Source organism: Pinus tabuliformis, chromosome J (genome assembly GCF_031772625.1).
Source record: "Pinus tabuliformis cultivar Carrire ecotype Pingquan chromosome J, CPIR1, whole genome shotgun sequence".
Classification (NCBI taxonomy): Eukaryota; Viridiplantae; Streptophyta; class Pinopsida; order Pinales; family Pinaceae; genus Pinus; species Pinus tabuliformis.
This window is the reverse complement of record NC_142295.1, coordinates 586,963,683-586,982,839: the sequence shown is the minus strand read 5'-3', so window position 1 is coordinate 586,982,839 and position 19,157 is coordinate 586,963,683. Positions and strand designations below refer to the sequence as shown.

Sequence of the window (19,157 nt, the reverse complement as noted above, 5' to 3'; positions counted from 1 at the left end):
TCCTCAATGCATATAACATTTTCAATTTCTTCTTTTCGTGCCATCTCCATTTCCACTGGGCTTGAATAGGACAAAGCCTCATCTGAGAACAACTTTAGGTTCTTCTCATTACAAATTGAAAGATTACATGTTTTGACACAATGCCCTTTTGATGGTTTGACAAAATCATTTATATTAGAAATAGAAACCCGCGGAAAAGTATCAGCAGAGCTATTCCCATTCCTGATTAATTTATCAGTGTTCTCCTGATGAAAATGAGAAATGACAGAGGATAGCGTGAGGAAACCCGCATTTAGGACCTCGCGTACATTTTCACCACATTAAAGTGGCACTCCTAAAATACCATGCATGGTTGCGTACACATCGATAAGCAACCTCAAAGACACCCTTGACGATTCTAGGCATGGATTGCGTTACCCAAGGATGAGCTTATGGTCATATTTTCATCAAAAGAGTCGCCCTAGGGTTTGCGGTAATCTCCATACTTGTGCAGCTGAATGGGAGGCCTTGGCACTAAGGTGATATCTTACACCCACGACAAAACATGGTAATGACATATTGAATGGCTTAAAAACTATGGTGGGTGCTAAGCATTAATCGCCCACGGGAGTAGCATCGGATAGAGTACATACACCTCACATAGGTTGTGCCACACATCGGCATGAGTTAGATGAGGACAGCAGCGCAGGGGTTTCGACAGAAAACTGCAAACCACAAACCTGCAAACGTGATGTTGTGCAACAAATAGGAAGAAACGCAGGGTCGCCCACCCATGCCATCCATGGTTTCAGAAGGATTACACATTCGACCGGTCACCTGAAAGTCGCAATATCACACTCGGAGAGGATCGATGACTATGTGACCAGTCTTGTCGTATTGTTGTGCGATTTTCTTTGGAGGTCACCCAGTCACAGATCACTATTGCAAAACACAATGATCAATGCGACTTGTCCGATGTTGCGATCGTGCGACCCTTGCCAAGATTGCTAAGTCACATAGACACAACTAAATCATCTCCAAAAAGTGTGCCCCCCTTCGAATGCGACTTTGCGACTTCTCCCAAGTCGTCAAGTTGTAAAATCACCCCAAAACAACCAGAGATAGGTGCGACCTCCCCTGTCCTGCGACTTCTGTGACTATGGAACCGATTTTCAAGAATTCCTTCTAGCAAGTGGTGAGGTCACAGGCGTGCCTAGCCATCCAAGTGTGACTTCTAGCAAAACGTGACTATGCGACTTAGCGATTCCACCCACTTTATTTAAGTCCCACTTCCAGATGAGATGGGTTTGAATACCCCATTCCAATTCGTATTTGCCAAGGCTAGTTTGAGCCAAAGACCAAAAAAAATCTTGGAGATATCTACGAGGAAACTCTTAAAGATCATGCAAACACGTTGCATAAGGTCCTTTGCCTAATTTCACAGGTTCTGAGGCCTTATTTTGGCTTTCAACTTGTTTCAGATCCCTCAACCCAAGTTTGTTGGCTTATATTCATGCTTCAGCTCTTTATATTTTGAAGGAGTTTAGGGTTTTCTCATGACAGATTTTGGAATGTTGCTAAGCTTAATGGTGTGAGACAGATTTGAGCACATTTGTGTCACGGTTTCTGAAAGTGGGGTACTGTATTAATTTATGTTGAAACGTTACTATACCTCCCTTAAGACATTGTTAAAACAAGTTGTGAAGTAGCAAAACCAAGCCTCGATGCATTGGAGCTCTGGTTCATAATTAAAAAAGTGTTGGGCTACAAGAGCACTGATCAGGTTCAGAAACAAATCAAAGATAAGGAATGCAACGTAGAGGAGGAAGATGTGTCCAACAGATAGTGGTATGTTGTCAGTAGCAAACTCTAACTTCCTCAGAATCTACCATGACACAATTTGCAGTATTGGAGGAACAGATTCAAATAATGGCTCATCTTTGTTTCAATTGAAGAGTTTGAAATAGCATTAGGAAAAGATTGGAACATACTAGGTCGAGAAGCAATACCGATTCAAAAGGAATAACATTGTGAGTTAAGGGCACGGATAGAGTTTGCTCTTGCATAACTCGCCAACATGAAAATGTGAACACTAGTGATCTCGATTAGACAGTGATACCAAGACAGTATGTGTAGTGAAACAATAATGAGAGTAAATGAGAATACGGATGAGGAATCCCACAAGGACCCCCCAAGGCCACAACATTGATAATACTGTGGCACAACAATTGACCAGACAAGGGTCTAGATTAATTATTTATTAATGTCATTCTTTCATATTAGCTAGTTGTAATTCCATTATCATTCTTTGTCCGAAATTATGTCTGAGTAATGTTAGTTACATGCAGGTAGAAGGAAGAGAACAGATATTGGTCTACGCAAACAGACTAGGGTTTCTCATGGAGCTTGCACAACTAGGTTTTCCTTCAGTAAGCCAGATGGTCCCTTCCAAGTTCTAGAAACTTTTCAATAAACTCAAAGTCACATCATTAGAATATAGATGAAGGCAAGTGAGGCATAGTGATAAGAAAGTGAATCAATCTCAAGACCAAGCATCTGCAGTGTGGCAAGATTTGGGCACATAACATTCTAGGGTTTCCAATAACCCTGAGCATCTTTCTCTCTATCTCTTTCATCATGATGTAAATATCACCCACTATTATGTCAGCCACTATGTTTGGTTTGATTTGGGCATGTAATAATCATTGTGGCCTGAGGAAGAAGTCGGTAATCTAAACAATCATGAAGGTAGCCTAAAGTTCATAAGGGAGGCCAAGGGTCATAGTAGGTGAGCAGTCACCTCACCTCTATAAATGTTCCCTTATGCCTCATTCACAAGGACTTTTAGCACTCGAGTTGAGGCTAAGGTAGATAGTTGATTGATGCTTGAGAGCTAGGGTCACTTAGCTTTTGGTAGCTAGGAGAGTGGGTTTGCAGTAGGGCTAGGGTTTTGACGCCAGGTGATGGTATGAACAGTCCATGTTCCACTATTGGGTATTGACTAGTTGCATGATATGTATTTGAAGTTGCAGCAATATTAATAAGATGTTTTCTTCTTCCTTTTGCACTGATTCCCATGATGACTCATGGTGATTGAATTAGCTATCTGGTACCTCACCATATCTATATGAGTTCTTTCATATACACAAGATGCTATGTATTGATACATAGTAGTTGCATGTATGTTTCGCTTTATAATCTATGTTTTCTTGTTCCTTGCCATGTCGGTGACATATTTTGAACTACTTCGCAATTGACCTCCAACATGTTCCTGTTTATTATGTCTGATGGGGTTTTAGCTCACTAATCGCCCTCATCGTTTAACTCTTCTTATCATTGTTGTGACTTATTTAAACCTCTTTCTGCAATATGTCTGAAATCTTGGTCTGCTTTTGTTTCGCTGTCCGAACACTTCATTCTCGCCCCACTCTGGCACCTTTTCATTTGATAACCAAGAGCAGAAAACATTCATGGTGGTAATTTGGTCCCACATACCGGATGAGGCTCCTATTCCAAACGGTGTGAAGTCTAATTGGGACTTTACACCGGGGATACCCCCTTAGACGTTGGTGGTACAATTTTTCCCATCAATAAATTGGTGCTAGAAGGAGGGCCGATGACAAGCTGAGACCTTGGAGCTTGTCGTTTAGTCTCATATTTGTTAATGGCTCCAACCAAAATCTTGCTCTCAGGGTGATTTTCTTGTTTGTCTATTTTCCGATTTTCCATCCCCCAGGAGCAGCTCCATCACTTGTCTCAGTTAAATTTTGATGGTGAGGGTGGAACACCTTTAATTGAGCATGTTTCTAACTTCCTAGAGTTCTGTGAATCTTTTGAGATCGATGATGAAAAGTTTTCCTATGCGTTTTTCTCCCTCACCCTTGAAGGTCGCGCCAAGCAGTGGTGCCACATGTTGCCAGCTATGTCCATTAATTTGTTCGAGCAACTCATCGGTAAGCTCCAACAAGCGTTTGACAAGTACGATTTTCAAGATGTGTTAAAGAGGATACATGAGCTTAGGATGAAACCTGAAGAATCTTTAAAGGAATTTTCTTTCAGATATTTGCATCTTTGTTTTGAATTTCCTGAAAGTGATGTCGACTGAATGTATTTGAATATAAATTTTCAACGATTGGTTCTTGTTTCTTTACAACATTTTCAATTAGAAACAAGTCCTGTTTCGCATGAGTATCATCATAATTTTCAAATTACAAAATGTCCAGAATCCACTCATAATTTTGTTTTGCCTATCTCTCTGAATTCGAAACAACCTCAACCCTAGGGGAAGAGATTAATGTTTGTGGGATTTCTCATCCTCCTCTTGACTTATTACATAATAAGATTGTGGTTGTAAGTGGTTCAAACGATGGACAGTGATTTTTCTAGGAAACAAATCTGATGGTCTCGCCTTTAAATCTCCCATGCATCCTTTTGGTCTTGAATATGAAAATTACATAACATCTCTTCCTCTTGGTGGAACATCGATCGAGTCCTTTCAACATATGTCTCACTATATCTAGGGATCTCATTCACCTGTGCATGATGGCTTTGGTCTTGTCTCAGGTAAAGTTGATCATCCTATCAAATCCATAGACCACATCAGGCCTGCAAATCTGTCTTTCGCTTTGGCAAACATAAATGGGCAGGATGTGAGTTCGGATCCAATCAATGCTCCTTCATCTGACCTTGTGCATCCATTCTACCCTGATATAGTCCATGGGTCTCCTACACCTGCGGTCCCTTTAGATCATTCATATCTTTATCTTGCTTGCATTGATTGAAATCATGTGCATGAGGGCGAGGTTTCATAGTCAAGGGATGCAGATTCTAAATCCCTTATGCCTGATCTTTGCCACTTGCAGCATTTAGTGGGTGAAGAAGAGGGCCCTGCATCTCATCCAGCTCAAGTTGGTTCCCTCATTAATCCATCTTCACCCCCAATCCAAGAGGAGCCTTATGTATCAGATACCCAACTTGATAAAACCAGTGGTTTCATCGATTCTCATTTTACCAGAAATATCTTCACTCATGCCTCTGGTGATTATCCTACGTATCCATTTGTTTATCCTACGAAGCCACCAGAATTTGTTGACCCACCTTTCAAACGTTTAGGGACTCATCAGGAAGTTCAGGCACTTTAGCTTCTACTGATGGTTATGTCAGGTTCTCATGTTCCTGATGAGAACCCTGAAACAAGTCGAATTAAGGTTTCTGAAATTAGCGTTTTTGTACATAACGTTCCTCACAGCATTTTCTCGTCGGATGTGAACTCATCTTGGAAACCCCCTGATTTGAGAAATGTTTCTGTGAGAAAATATTCCCATCACCTTTCAACTGATGCGCATCAACCTCTATATCCTAATTTGTTTGCTGAAGGGATTGCTCTGGCCATCGTCTTGAATCTTTTTGATTGCCTCCCAACCAATACTCACTGTCAACATACACAATCAAATGATACCTTGCAATCTCCTAGATGGGAGGGTGCCGATTGCCTGATCTCCCCTTTGCATGACACTCTTGCGGTTGATTCAGTTCATTCTATGGAATCTAAAGAATCTCATTTGCCATGCTGCCAATTTGTCAACATTCAGCCAATGGATCCAATCCACAATATCTTCACTAATAGTTGTCTAGTCACAACCAACAATAATCATATACACCCATCTACAAATCTTGCGAAGCTACCAATATGGGATGGCATGTTGTTTGAAGGTTCAAATGCTAGCCAGGACGATGAGGCACTTTAGCTTGTGCTGATGGTTATGTCAGGTCTTCATGTCCTTGACAAAGTCCATGAACAATTTCAAACTAGGGTTTCTGAAATTAGGGTTTCTATGTTTGAATGCTCAGGGATGTTAGTTACACTTGACAGAGGCCCCTCTTTCAGGGTTATCAACTTGATCATCCTCTACATCATGATAGGGTCACAGATTGGATTAATTTGGAAGATTCCTTTACTAGCCGTCAATGTCTTGCCTTACTTGCATTCGATTTAGGGTTGAGCATAAACGGATGTATGTTATGGATAGATGATTATTAATTTCACATTTGTGGTTTGATTTGCCAGGATTGGGTTGCAGTTTGCCTTGAAAGGTCTTCTTTGACATGTTTCCCTGTAGGTGGATGAGATATTCTTGCTGTTGTGCATGCTTTACAAGTAAGCATGTTATTTTTTTCACAACTCTTTTAACAAATTCTAATTGTCATCATCTTTGTTTTTGTAGGTTTGGAACTGCCACGGTGGCTGCATTGGAAGTTTTATTTCACATAATCCGACCTATGCTTTGGTTAAATTAGAATTTAGGGTTTAGACTAGTTAGGTTTTAGTTTTACTTATTAGTTGGATGATTAAAATTTGCTTTATGATTTAAATTTTTCATGCTTCATTTTATTTACTGCGGTAGTTAGTTCCCTGTTTGTTTCTTTTGCACTCATGTCCTTGCATTTGTTTGTTGTTGAATTGCATTCATGAAATCTCTGCATACGCATTGCACTGGTCCTTTAATGGCAATTAGTTGATCTCTTCTGCACATAGCATTACATTGGGTCATTAATCGTGGCTACTGCATTGCATCATACACTTGCCTTCTCGCTTGGCACACACTCACCTTTGACCTAACCTGGAATTTTCACCTATGTTGCATGTCGCTACATGAGCCTTCATGAACCTGAAGATTCCAAACCTATGGTGCCATGAATAGCTTTCTCACACCTTTTTCTCTTACTCCAAGTACATTTCTTCAACCTCTTCACACCAGTTTGTAAACCCTAGGAGAGTTTCTTGGTCACCTAGCCCTAGAACTAAAACCCTAGTCCTAGAACTAAAACCCTAGCCCTATGATTGTGTGAAGTTGTGATGGTTACACTAATGGGTAGCTTCTCTTAGAGCCAGTAATCAAATTTGCATCCTAGATATCTCTCCTATGAGTCTAATTTATTTATAGGGAGAATAAGAACAAATTGCTCATGCAGAACCCTATCAGTTTAAATGACCTACCTAAAGCTCGTGCTCAGTGTGGTCTTTATTATGTCGATGACTTGTGTTTTGTTCACTTGCTAATAGGAAATGAGACGTGGAAGTTTGGCATAAGGGCAAACCTAAATCAGGATATCTCTTAGTTTCTTTCAAACAAGAAACAACCTCTCTTTCTCGTAAAATAAGTCAGGATCCCTCATCCGCCCTGGCACAATGAACGCCCAGAAATAAGTGAAAATGCACATGTAAAATAAAATGAAACCAAATGAAGGGTAATGGATCAAGAAAGGCTTCCTGCGCAGAGAGGTAATGCAACGACTCCGTCGGGGTACTGATGAGGCTCGCTGGCAGCGAAGCAACGTTTGTGATTTCTTGAAGTGACTCCACCAGGGTACTGATGAGGCTCGCTAGCAGCAGAGCAACGTTTGTGATTTCTTGAAGTGACTCCACCGGGGTACTGTCTAGGCCCGCTAGAAGTGGAGCAACACCAGAAACTTATTTTTAAAATTCTGAATACAATAAGCCCCCTACCCTGTTCTTTGTATCATCATCAACTACTGACATGTGTGAACTGTCAATTGGGTGTTTACTGACTGGCAAGACCTAGCTGAGGCACGAGGGAAGGCATATCTGCAAAGGTTGTGACAATGCAAGAGATGCCAATAGCATATGTTCAATATTCCCTTGCATCATTATTTGCACTCGGACTACTACAGGGATGTTGACAGAGATACTGGATTCTACCAATGGTTCGCCAATTCTTGTAGCCACTACAACACCACCCAAATTTTTGGGCATATTCAAAAATTTGGGTACCTCACCACTCGCTCCAAGATTATAGGGTTTTGATAGGACCCCCCAACTAGTCGCTCTCTGCGTGACCTTGCCTATCCACCCCCTTTGGTGCGTCCATTCATGCCTCACACATTGAATCCCTGCATCATGTGTTGTCTCAGATACTAACCTCATGATGACTTTAGGGTTTTGAGGTTTGATGCTTCAAATATGCATTGAAAGTTCCCCTACAACCTCAAAACTCATCTTTCTATAGTTGACAACATAGATTGGTGAAGGCCCTGCACATGGGCATATATGTCTTCAAGTTGGCTTTCATTATTTGTTTGATTTCTCTTGAAACTAGTTGGATTTTATGATCTCACATGAAAAATATTGATGTTATGAACTAACTTGTTTTCATTCCACCTCCTTTTCAAGAAAGTGGTTGAAGATGCCATATATTTTTCAAACAAGAGCATTGAATAATCCCTTAACATAAGCTGGTGGCTTGTATCATGATGAAGGGAATTAAACAGGGGCAATAAATGAAGTAAGCATGGATACGCATCAAATCCATGCATCTTGGCTCGTCCCAAAGTGCATGGGGAGGCACCAATCGATGCCATTTTAGAATGGATGCTCGCTATGCGGGCATACCTAATGAAACATAGAGCACCAAAATGACTTGACATTTTTTTCTGGTTTTGAACATTCACAAAGACCTTTTTCATTCTTGTTGGAAATAGTGTCCTGGGATAAGAATGGATCACCAATTTCTTCATTAAACCTCACAGATGTGAACTCCAAGTGGTTTGTATCACCTGGAATCATACCTACAAACCATTATAATTTTGTTTTTGGACCTAAAGAATTCTTTTGATGGCAAGTATCTACATCCAAATGTTTGAGTTTTCTCTGGAAAAATTCTCAGAAGCATCTCTGATGCAATATGTGTAGAATCTGACACATCCCCTGCCCCATATTTGATTGCATCTGCCGATTCTGGAAGTTGTGCACTACATAAGGAATGTCCTACAAAATTCAAAGCACTTTTATTGTCTTCTTTCATCTCATTTTTATCACTGCTAGCTAACAACTTAGCACACTTTGTCAGTTTTGAGCCGGCTTCCTTAATGCATATAACATTTTCAATTTCTTCTTTTCGTGCCATCTCCATTTCCACTGGGCTTGAATAGGACAAAGCCTCATCTGAGCACAAATTTAGGTTCTTCTCGTTACAAATTGAAATATTACATGTTTTGACACAATGCCCCTTTGATGGTTTGATAGAATCACTTAAATCAGAAATAGATGCCTGAAGAAAAGTATCAGCAGAGTTATTCCCATTCTTGATTAATTTATCAGTGTTCTCCTGACGAAAATGAGAAATGACAGAGGATAGCATGAGTAAACCCACATTTAGGACCTCGCATACATTTTCACTGCATTAAAGTGGCACTCCTAAAAGAACATGCATGGTTGCGGACACATCGATAAGCAACCTTGAAGACACGCTCAGCGATTTTGGGCAGGGATTGCATCACGCTAGGATAAGCTTATGGTCATATTTTCATCGAAAGAGTTGCCCTGGGGTTTGCGGTAATCTCCATACTCGTGTAGTAGAATGGGAGGCCTTGGCACTAAGGCGATATCTTACACCCATGAAAAAACATGGTAATGACATATTGAATGGATTAAAAACTATGGTGGGTGCTGAGCATTAATGGCCCATGGGAGTAGTGTTGGACAGAGTGCATACACCTCACACAGGTTGTGCCACACATCGACATGAGTTAGAGGAGTATAACAGAATTTGACAAAAAACTGCAAACTTGCAAACATGATGTTGTGCAACAAATAAGAAGAAACGCAGGGGCGCCCACCCATACCACTCATGGTTTCATAAGGATTACACATTCCACCAGTTACCTGGAAGTCGCAATATCACAATCGGAGAGGGTATGTGACTATGCAACCAGTCTTGCCGTATTGTTGTGCGATTTTCTTTGGAGGTTGCCCAGTCGCAGATCACCGTTGCAAAACACAAGGATCAATGTGACTTGTCCAATGTTGTGATCATGCGACCCTTTCCCAGATTGCTAAGTCGCATAGCCGTAACCAAATCATCTCCATAAATTGCGCTCCCCTTCGAATGCAACTCTGCGACCTCTCCCAAGTCACCAAGTCACAAAATCACCCCAAAACAAGAAGAGATAGGTATGAACTCCCATATCCTGCGACTTTTGCGACTATTCAGCTGATTTTCAAGAATCCCTTCCAGCAAGTCGTGAGGTCGCAAGAGTGCCCAACCATCCAAGTGCGACTTCCAGCAAAACGTGACTATGCGACTTAGCGATTCCACCCACTTTATTTAAGTCCCACTTCCAAATGAGATGGGTTCTAATACCCCATTCCAATTCGTATTTGCCAGGGCTAGTTTGAGGAAACTCTTGAAGATCATGCAAACATGTTACATAAGGTCCTTTACCTAAGCTCACGAGTTCTGAGGCCTTATTTTGGCTTTCAACTTGTTCCAGATCCCTCAACCCAAGTTTGTTGGCTTATATTCATGCTTCAAATCTCTATAATTTGAAGGAGATTGGGGTTTTCTTATGACAAATTTTGGACTGTTGCTGAGCTTAATGATGTGAGATAGATTTGAGCACATTTGTGTCAAGGTTCACGAAAGTGGGGAACTGTATCAATTTATGTCGAAACGTTACTAATACCTCCCTTAAGACATTGTTAAAACAAGTTGTGAAGCAACAGAAGCAAGGCTCGATGCATTGGAGTTCTGGTTCATAATTAAAAAAGTGTTGGGATACAAGAGCACTGATCAGGTTCAGAACCAAAACAAAGATAAGGACTACTACGAAGAGGAGGAAGATGTGTCCGATAGATAGTGGCCTGTTGTCAGTAGCAAACTCTTGGAACTTCCTCAGACTCTACCATGACACAATTTGCAGTATTGGAGGAACAGATTCAAAGAATGGATCATATTTGTTTCAATTGAAGAGTTTGCAATAGCATCAGGCAAAGATTGGAATATACTAGGCCAAGAACCAATACCGATTCAAAAGGAACAACATTGTGAGTTAAGGGCACAGACAGAGTTTGCTCTTGCATAACTGGCCAACATGACAATGTCTAACCTTGGTGAACACTAGTGACCTCGATTAGACAGTGATACCAGGACAGTATGTGCAGTGAAGCGATAATGAGAGTAAATGAGAATACGACTGAGGAAGCCCAAGAGGATCCCCCAAGGCCACAGCATTGATAATACTGTGGCACAACAATTGACCACACAGGGGTCTAGATTAATTATTTATTAATGTCATTCTTTCAAATTAGCTGGTTGTAATTCCATTATCATTATTTGTCCGAAATTATGTCTGAGTAATGTTATTTGCGTGCAGGTAGAAGGAACATAACAAATATTGGTCTACACAAAAGGATTAGGGTTTCTCATGGAGCTTGCACAACTAGGTTTTCCTTCAGTAAGCCAGATGGTCCCTTCCAAGTTCTAGTAAATTTTCAATAAACTCAAAGGCACATCACCAGAAGATAGATGAAGGCAAGTGCGGCATAGTGGCAAGAAAATGAATCGATCTCAAGACCAAGCATCTGCAACGTGGCAAGATTTGGGCACCCAACATTCTAGGGTTTCCAATAACCCTCAGCATCTTTCTCTCTATCTCTTTCATCATGATGTAAATATCACCCACTATTATGTCAGCCACTATGTTAGGTCTAACTTGGGCATGTAATAATCATTGTGGTCTAAGTAAGAAGTGGGTAATCTCAAGAGTCATGAAGGTAGTCGAAAGGTCATAAGGGAGGCCAAGGGTCACGGTAGGTGAGCAGTCACCTCACCTCTATAAATGTTCCCATAGGCCTCATTCACAAGGACTTTTAGCACTCGAGTGGAGGCCAAGGTAGATAGTTGATTGATTTTTGAGAGCTAGGGTCACTCAACTCTTGGTAGCTAGGAGAGTGGGTTTGCAGTAGGGCAAGGGTTTTGACACTGGGTGATGGTATGAATAATCCATGTTCCACTACTGGGTATTGACTAGTTGCATGATATGTATTTGAAGTTGCAGCAATATTAATAAGATGTTTTATTTTTCCTTTTGCACTGATTCCCATGCTAACTCATGGTGATTGTATTAGTTGTCTGGTACCTCACCATATCTATATGAGTTCTTTCATATACACGAGATTTTATGTGCTGATACATAGTGGTTGCATGTATGTTTCGCTTTAGAATCTATGTTTACTTGTTCCTTGCCATGTCGGTGACCTATTGTGAACTACTTCGCAATTGACCTCTGGCATGTTCCTGTTTATTATGTCCGATGGGGTTTTAGCTCACTAATTGCCCTCATCATTTATCTCTTCTTATCATTGTTGTGACTTGTTTAAACCTCTTTCTGCAATTTGTCAATCTTGGTCTGATTTTGTTTTGTTGTCCGAACACTTCATTCTCGCCCCACTCTGGCACCTTCTCATTTGATAACCAAGAGTAGAAAACATTCATGGTGGCAGTCAGACCCACATACCGGATGGGGCTCCTATTCCAAACGGTGTGAAGTCTAATTGGGACTTTACACCAGGGAGACCCCTTAGACGTTGGCAGTACATTTTGGCTTGTCAACAGGAGTGAAGAATCAATGATAGTTGTTTATATCCGAAATAGATGTCCTCATCAAATTCTGGAAGACAAGACTTCTGAAGAAGCATTCACTGGACATAAACGATAGGTCGATCACTCGAGAATATTTGGTTGTCCCATCTATATCCATGTCCCATTTAATTCAATATATATATGTATATCTTCATATATTGTATTCATTGATTTTTTCTTGATCTGATTAAAACTCTTCGCTCTTTTGCCCTGCCAATTTATTGTCGATTCTAAGTGTGGTAATATATAGACCCAAGTAAAATGTAGTTTAGCTTTAAGAAACTTAAGTGTGACTATTTTCAATTTACAGTAAAGTCAGCGAATGGTCTATAAGATAGAGGACTATTTCTTTAGCAACTTTTCTTCATATTTCATGTTAATGATGATTATGCTAAATGTAAAAGGAATTCCCTTCTCAAGATCTTTTGCAAACTTTTACAGTTGTATTGAAAACCACTATGAAATACTTTGATCTTGTAAAGTGATTAGATTCATATTTCATTAAGAAGGTGATTGAATATGAATTTATTCAAACATTTAGTACCCAATCCAAGTCACTACTATTTGATTGTTTTTCACAATGGTTGAGGTTGGGATAGTGGAAGCATACGACTTGAATGAATCCTGCAAACCATGTACAATATCTAAACGTTGAGATGACTTGAAAAATGAGAAAAATCAAGAGCAATAACCACAAGGATTAGCCATTTGAATTGTTTCATTTCTTGTTTTATTAACATAGAGGCTTTACTTATTATAATTTTGTTGTTGAAAATACAATATTTAAATTAGTAGAAACCCAATTGAAATTGATCATCATACAAAACCCATGTTTTCGGTTGCAACTTGTACAATGTATTTATAGATTCAATGCAATGTAAAAATAATGGATGGGGGTGAAAGTATGAAGATGGGTTACACTTTTGGGCCAAATATGGCAATGAAATTTCAAGTGTTCCTGTTTTATCGAATTGACGCCCTCAAAATTCATATAAGCACTGTGAATTTTGATTCGGAGTACAAAGACAAATTGTGGAGAATTATGTTGTTGTCTTAATGATATTTTTTGCAAAAACATTTAGTGTCATATAATATGTTAATTTTCCATTAAATGAAATGTTTTTCCTTGCAAATTTTCACACATCTTAGTGTGTTCACGTAGCATAACTTAGTTTAATATATATATATATATATATATATATATATATATATATAAGCATGATCTACACAGAGAGAGCTAAGTTTTTCATATTAAAATTTCCTTTATTTATGCAAAAATATATTTTCAAATCATATTGAAGTCTCCCCTAATGAGTCAAGCTGAAATGACAAAGTTGGTTTGTATCCAAGCAATTTATTTGAGAAAGAGGTCTTTGGCTTGAGGGGTAGATGGTCCATATACTACCGTCAAGTCCATCCACAAACCAGATCCAATAAGCCAGAAGCTTCCTGAGAGGGTAGAATGCATGCCTATCCAATCTTTAAAGATTACCTTATTGGGATCCCAGAGCACCACTATGCCGCCTGTCATCCCCATTGCGTCAATCATCATTACTTCGTTGCTATGCCAACAAGACTTACTTGCCTCTATGATTTTATCTACTGTCATTTTAGTCTCTTGTAATAACAAAATATCCAAGTTAACTTTGATAATTTTTTTCTTTCAAAGAGTGGAGCTTACCTTTGTTGTTTAAGCCTCGTACATTCCATGAGACGATTTTCATTAGGAGGGAAGGGGGGAGGGGGTGGAGTGGGGGAAATAGTCTGTCAGTTGTCTCATTTGACCAGAGTTGAGTAGAAGTTCACCCGCTTCCTTGATGACTTCCTTCGTCGATTTACTACCTTTTTTCCCCTTGTCATCTACAGGTCGATAAGGAAGTGTGAGGGCCAAAAAGCCTCCCTCTTTGCTTGAGCTTGAAGGTGCAGAATCGCCCTCCTGTTTCCCCAAGCGCATGCTCCACTGGCTGAAGATATTGCAAAAATGTTTAAGATGATTTTTAGGGATATCCTTGACATGTGCTTTGAGCCATACCCGAAAAATTTACAGCATTTTTCATTACTCTGCCCCAAGCTTGTTGTTCTTTTCCTCCACTTCTAATACTTTGCTTTTCTGGCTAATGATATCCTTAAGTTTTTGATCTTCTTCCATTGATTTTGACGATTTCCTCTTGGGTGTGGCTTTATCCATCTAAGGGACTAGTTGCTTGTCCATTTCCATGGCTTGTAAAGGCGGTTGAGGGGATATTACCGTCTCGACTGTCATGGGCTCCAATGTCGCAAGAATAGAAAAGGTATTTTTGTCCCCTCTAGGAGGGGGTTTCTCTTGTGATTGGGGGATTTATCCAGATCTCAGAGGCGGTGGATTTTGACGAGCGTTAGGGGGTGGAGGTTGAGTTTGGGGCTGATGATTTCTCCTACCCCTTACTTGCTGGAATCCTTCATCATCTCTCTGGTGGGCTGCTTGTCGAGCTTCCTCTGCAACATTGAGAGGGAAGTCACGAAACGGGTGACCATGTTCATGGAAACGATGACATTTGAAGGGTACATGCTCATAATCCAATGGTTGGGTCCATATGGAATTGTGATAAACCAGATCTATTGATTCTGGAAGGGGTTGAGAGATATTCATGTGGACAAATATGCGGGCATATGAGGCGTGTCATCTTTGTTTGGTGATCTCCGAGATTTTCACAAATTGCCCAATTGCATTCCTAATCCCTTCCATGATATCAGGTTCTCAAAAATCTTTTGGGAGTGAAAACAACCAAACCCAAACCAGGGCTGCCTAAAATTCTTCTTTTTTCGGGTTGTAACACTCTTCTCAGTAACACAGGAAAAGCCCAAAGATGTTCATGACGTATGGACCATTCTCAAAAATTTATTTGTACTATTTGTAAATCATACCCCAAAAGAATATGTATGGAGTATGGAATCTCCATGGAGATGAACCTGAATGGTTTGAAGGCTTTCCATATTTGATGCAATTATGGCAAGCCATTCTCATTATCCCAGCAAACACAACAATGTGCGAAAGAGGCTTCTCAAAATTAAACAAGATAAAAAAAAATGATAGATCAAGACTTTATTGGAGACACTAGATATGTTAATGTTTCTGTCTCTTAGTGCACCTCATGCTCTAAATGAGGTAGATTAGAATGCTATTTATGAGGTATTGAAACAAATAAAAACTAGAAAGCCTTTTCTATTGAACAAATAGATTCATATTTGCAATGACGTAAGTCCAAATACTTTTAAAGATCATCGAATGAATAAAAAAAATATATGTTTACTTTTCTTAATAGAATTTGAGAAAAATGTTTATTTATTTATTAAATTTTATAATATTTTAATATAAATACTCGAGTTTAAAAATTTAATATAACACTATTTTAACATTTTTTTATGAAATTATGAAAAATTTATTTAATATACACTAAGTGCGATTTTTTTAATAACTTTTCGCTTAAAAGTTTAAATGAATATATGTTTTTCCAAATCAAATTAAAACCCACCCTTCAAACTTCAAATTTAACCAACCCTTCAAATTTGATCGATGGTAGGAAAATGCAACGAGAAATAATAAAACAATGACAATATGCATCGGATCCAACCTATACCTTTACCGTGGGTTGGGGGTTTGTTCTTGGGTTGGGCAGTTGAAGAGGTATAGGGTTTCGCTTTTCCAATTTGCAGGGCGCATCAACAACATCCTCGACATTTCGCTTCTTACACTGAGAGGAAGGATCGGATGCCCAGAAGGAATCAAGGATCCGATCCTTTTCTTGGTGCTGAAGTGGTTCTTGTTCCAGAAAAATGGGCGTAAAGGGGTTTCTGGAAGGAGGGATTGCCTCGGTTGTCGCAGGATGTAGCACGCACCCTCTGGATCTTATAAAGGTGCGTATGCAGCTACAAGGCGAGCAAAACGTTCGCCCCGCATTCGCCTTGGTTAATGTGGGCGCTGGTTGCCCAGCTGTGGAATTAGGCCACCAGAATAGGGCGGGGCCGATCTCTGTGGGAATCCGAGTGGTTCAGACGGAGGGGGTGTCTGCGCTCTTTTCCGGTGTCTCTGCAACCATGCTCCGGCAGGTCCTGTACTCGACCACTAGCATGGGCTTATACGAGATTCTGAAGGAGAAGTGGCGGGAGCCGGGTTCGAAATCGGGAAACTTACCACTTGTCAAGAAGATCGCCGCTGGTTTAATAGCTGGAGGCATCGGCGCCACCGTGGGTAACCCCGCTGATGTGGCGATGGTGAGAATGCAAGCCGATGGGCGCCTCCCGGTTGCCCAGAGGCGCAACTACACGAGCGTTGCCGACGCCATCGGTCGCATGGTTCGACAGGAGGGTATCACTTCGCTGTGGACAGGGTCATCGTTGACCGTCCAGAGGGCCATGATCGTGACGGCCTCGCAGCTGGCCTCCTACGATCAGATCAAGGAGACCATCATCTCCCATGACATTATGAAAGACGGCCTGGGCACACATGTCACAGCCAGCTTCAGTGCAGGGTTTGTAGCTGCCGTGGCTTCGAATCCCGTGGACATCATCAAGACCCGGATCATGAATATGAACGCAAAACCAGGACAGCCGGCACCTTATTCTGGAGCCCTTGACTGTGCTATGAAGACCATAAAGGCGGAAGGTCCTATGGCTCTTTACAAGGGGTTTATTCCCACTGTGACGAGACAAGGTCCCTTTACTGTCGTTCTTTTCGTTACTCTGGAGCAAGTCAGGAAAATTTTCAAGGACCTTAATTTTTAGATCTTAAAATCAGGCGAATGACAAATTATAATGTCCTATTGAGCATCACAATGATGAAGGAAAGTTGAGTGAAATTTTCAAGTGAAAACATCACTTATTAATGTAAAACGAGTTCCATTCTTTTGTAAAATTTTCAAGTGAGAAGATCACATGTTCAAGAGCTGGTACATTTTTTTTTATGTTAGGTTAAAAGCATCTCAAGACATTATGAGCAACCTATAGAGGAATGTAAACAGAATAAAAAATACTTAAAATTCTCCAAGAAGCTAACTTTGAGTATGATCCTTAAATGTATGTAACACCGTCAAAATCTACAATACATTTGGCAAAATTAATTTAAATGGTTGGTGCATGATATATATGAAAGCGCTTTAAAAATGGAATTATGAAACATATTTTCTATGTGCCATGCCATTTAAAAGTAATAAAATGAATATATATATATATGATTATATTAGATATATATTTTTTAAGTCGAAATTCTATTTATTTGGTAAAAGAGATATATATTTTGAGTAACAAAAAATAGGTGGTCTCACTCCAATCAGGGTTGTTGACGATTGTTTGAAGCATGTGACAAAAGAAAAGACTAAAGACATCGTCCATAAACGGGAAGGTCACAGACACCAAAAGACAAACAACACATAGAAAACACCTGAGGGCATGCTAGTCATCTGACGTGATGGACGTTGGGTTATCTAGGGTTGTTCCTGGAGGAGGCGGAGGGCGAAAGTTGCATTGGACATGCTCTTCAAAGTGTGCCATCCATATCTTCAATTTTTCCACTTTTTCTTAAAGATGGTTTTGGTCGCACTAGACCACCACCACGTGCTCTCTAACCTGGGACTAAAAGTAGTGCATCCTATCCAGGGTGGCCACTAGCTCAACATGCTCCTCCCTTCAGATCCTTTCATCTGACTCCACTTGATCCAACAAAGTTTGAATTAGCTCGTGACAATTCTCTAGACAACAGTGTTGAATTACCCGCAGGCTGGGAGTTGAACGTCTGCCAGACCCCCGACTGACCTTACCACCATGTTGCACACCACCACGTCGTTGAGGTTGCTGAGACCGCCCTCCATGATGGGTCACCTGCTGGCTACTGCCGAGGCCACCACACGCTCCAACTCCCATCTACCAAGAGTGACCGACAATCTTTCCACCCTGGCGCTTCCCAGCTACCACCATTCCCAACTCCATAGATTGAATTGGCCCGTCCTGGTCCCCATGCCCTCTTGAGCTTGGCTTGGCAAGGAGGGAGGAACACCCACGCCGAGGGGAAGGATGCATATTGAACAGACCAACAACAACAGTACCTATACCCAGCTCAAGAGTGCCAGAACCATCGACAACCTTCAGGGCCCGACCCACTGTAAATTGCCAAGAATGCCTCACCCAAAGCCCAGACCTCCTGTCACCCAAACTACTCCACAGACAACCACACACAGCAACCTGGCTACTGCCACTCCACCAATTGTGCACTCCAAGTTTCCAACCCTTCAAAGCGTCGAGAGCTTGAGCAAATAGAGATAGAATGGACAGGTTAATCTCACCCTTGGCCGAAGCTCCCCAAGGGGCCTCTCGCAGACCACACCAGCATACCTCCATAGTAACCTTCAAGGAGGCAATTCCGCTATCCCCACAACACACAAGAAAACACCCACTGAGACATAAGGCACGCCAATTCTCGATCCAAACGCTTGAGACAGAGTATCCCATGCACAACCACTGCCACCCCCAACAACACCACCAACTATACCACCTCCAGCAGCCTCCAACGGACCAACAACTCGCACCTTCTAAATTCCAACGTAACCAGAAATACCAACTTACCTAAACCACCTTAGGCCGCACTGTGCATGCGTAGAAAAGCACAGGGTGTCACCTTTGGAGAAGAACAATGATAAATTTACACTACCAAGAGTCGGAGGGGAAGCTTGACAACTGCCACCCTGCTCTGAAAATCCACCGTTGTTG

The 19,157-nt window shown here is 40.9% G+C and overlaps 1 pseudogene; it reads left to right on the top strand.

Annotated features, from left to right (window-relative positions):
- The first annotated feature begins 16,051 nt into the window (after window positions 1–16,051).
- On the top strand, window positions 16,052–17,359 carry LOC149228345 (mitochondrial uncoupling protein 5 pseudogene; annotated as a pseudogene).
- Window positions 17,360–19,157: the final 1,798 nt, after the last annotated feature.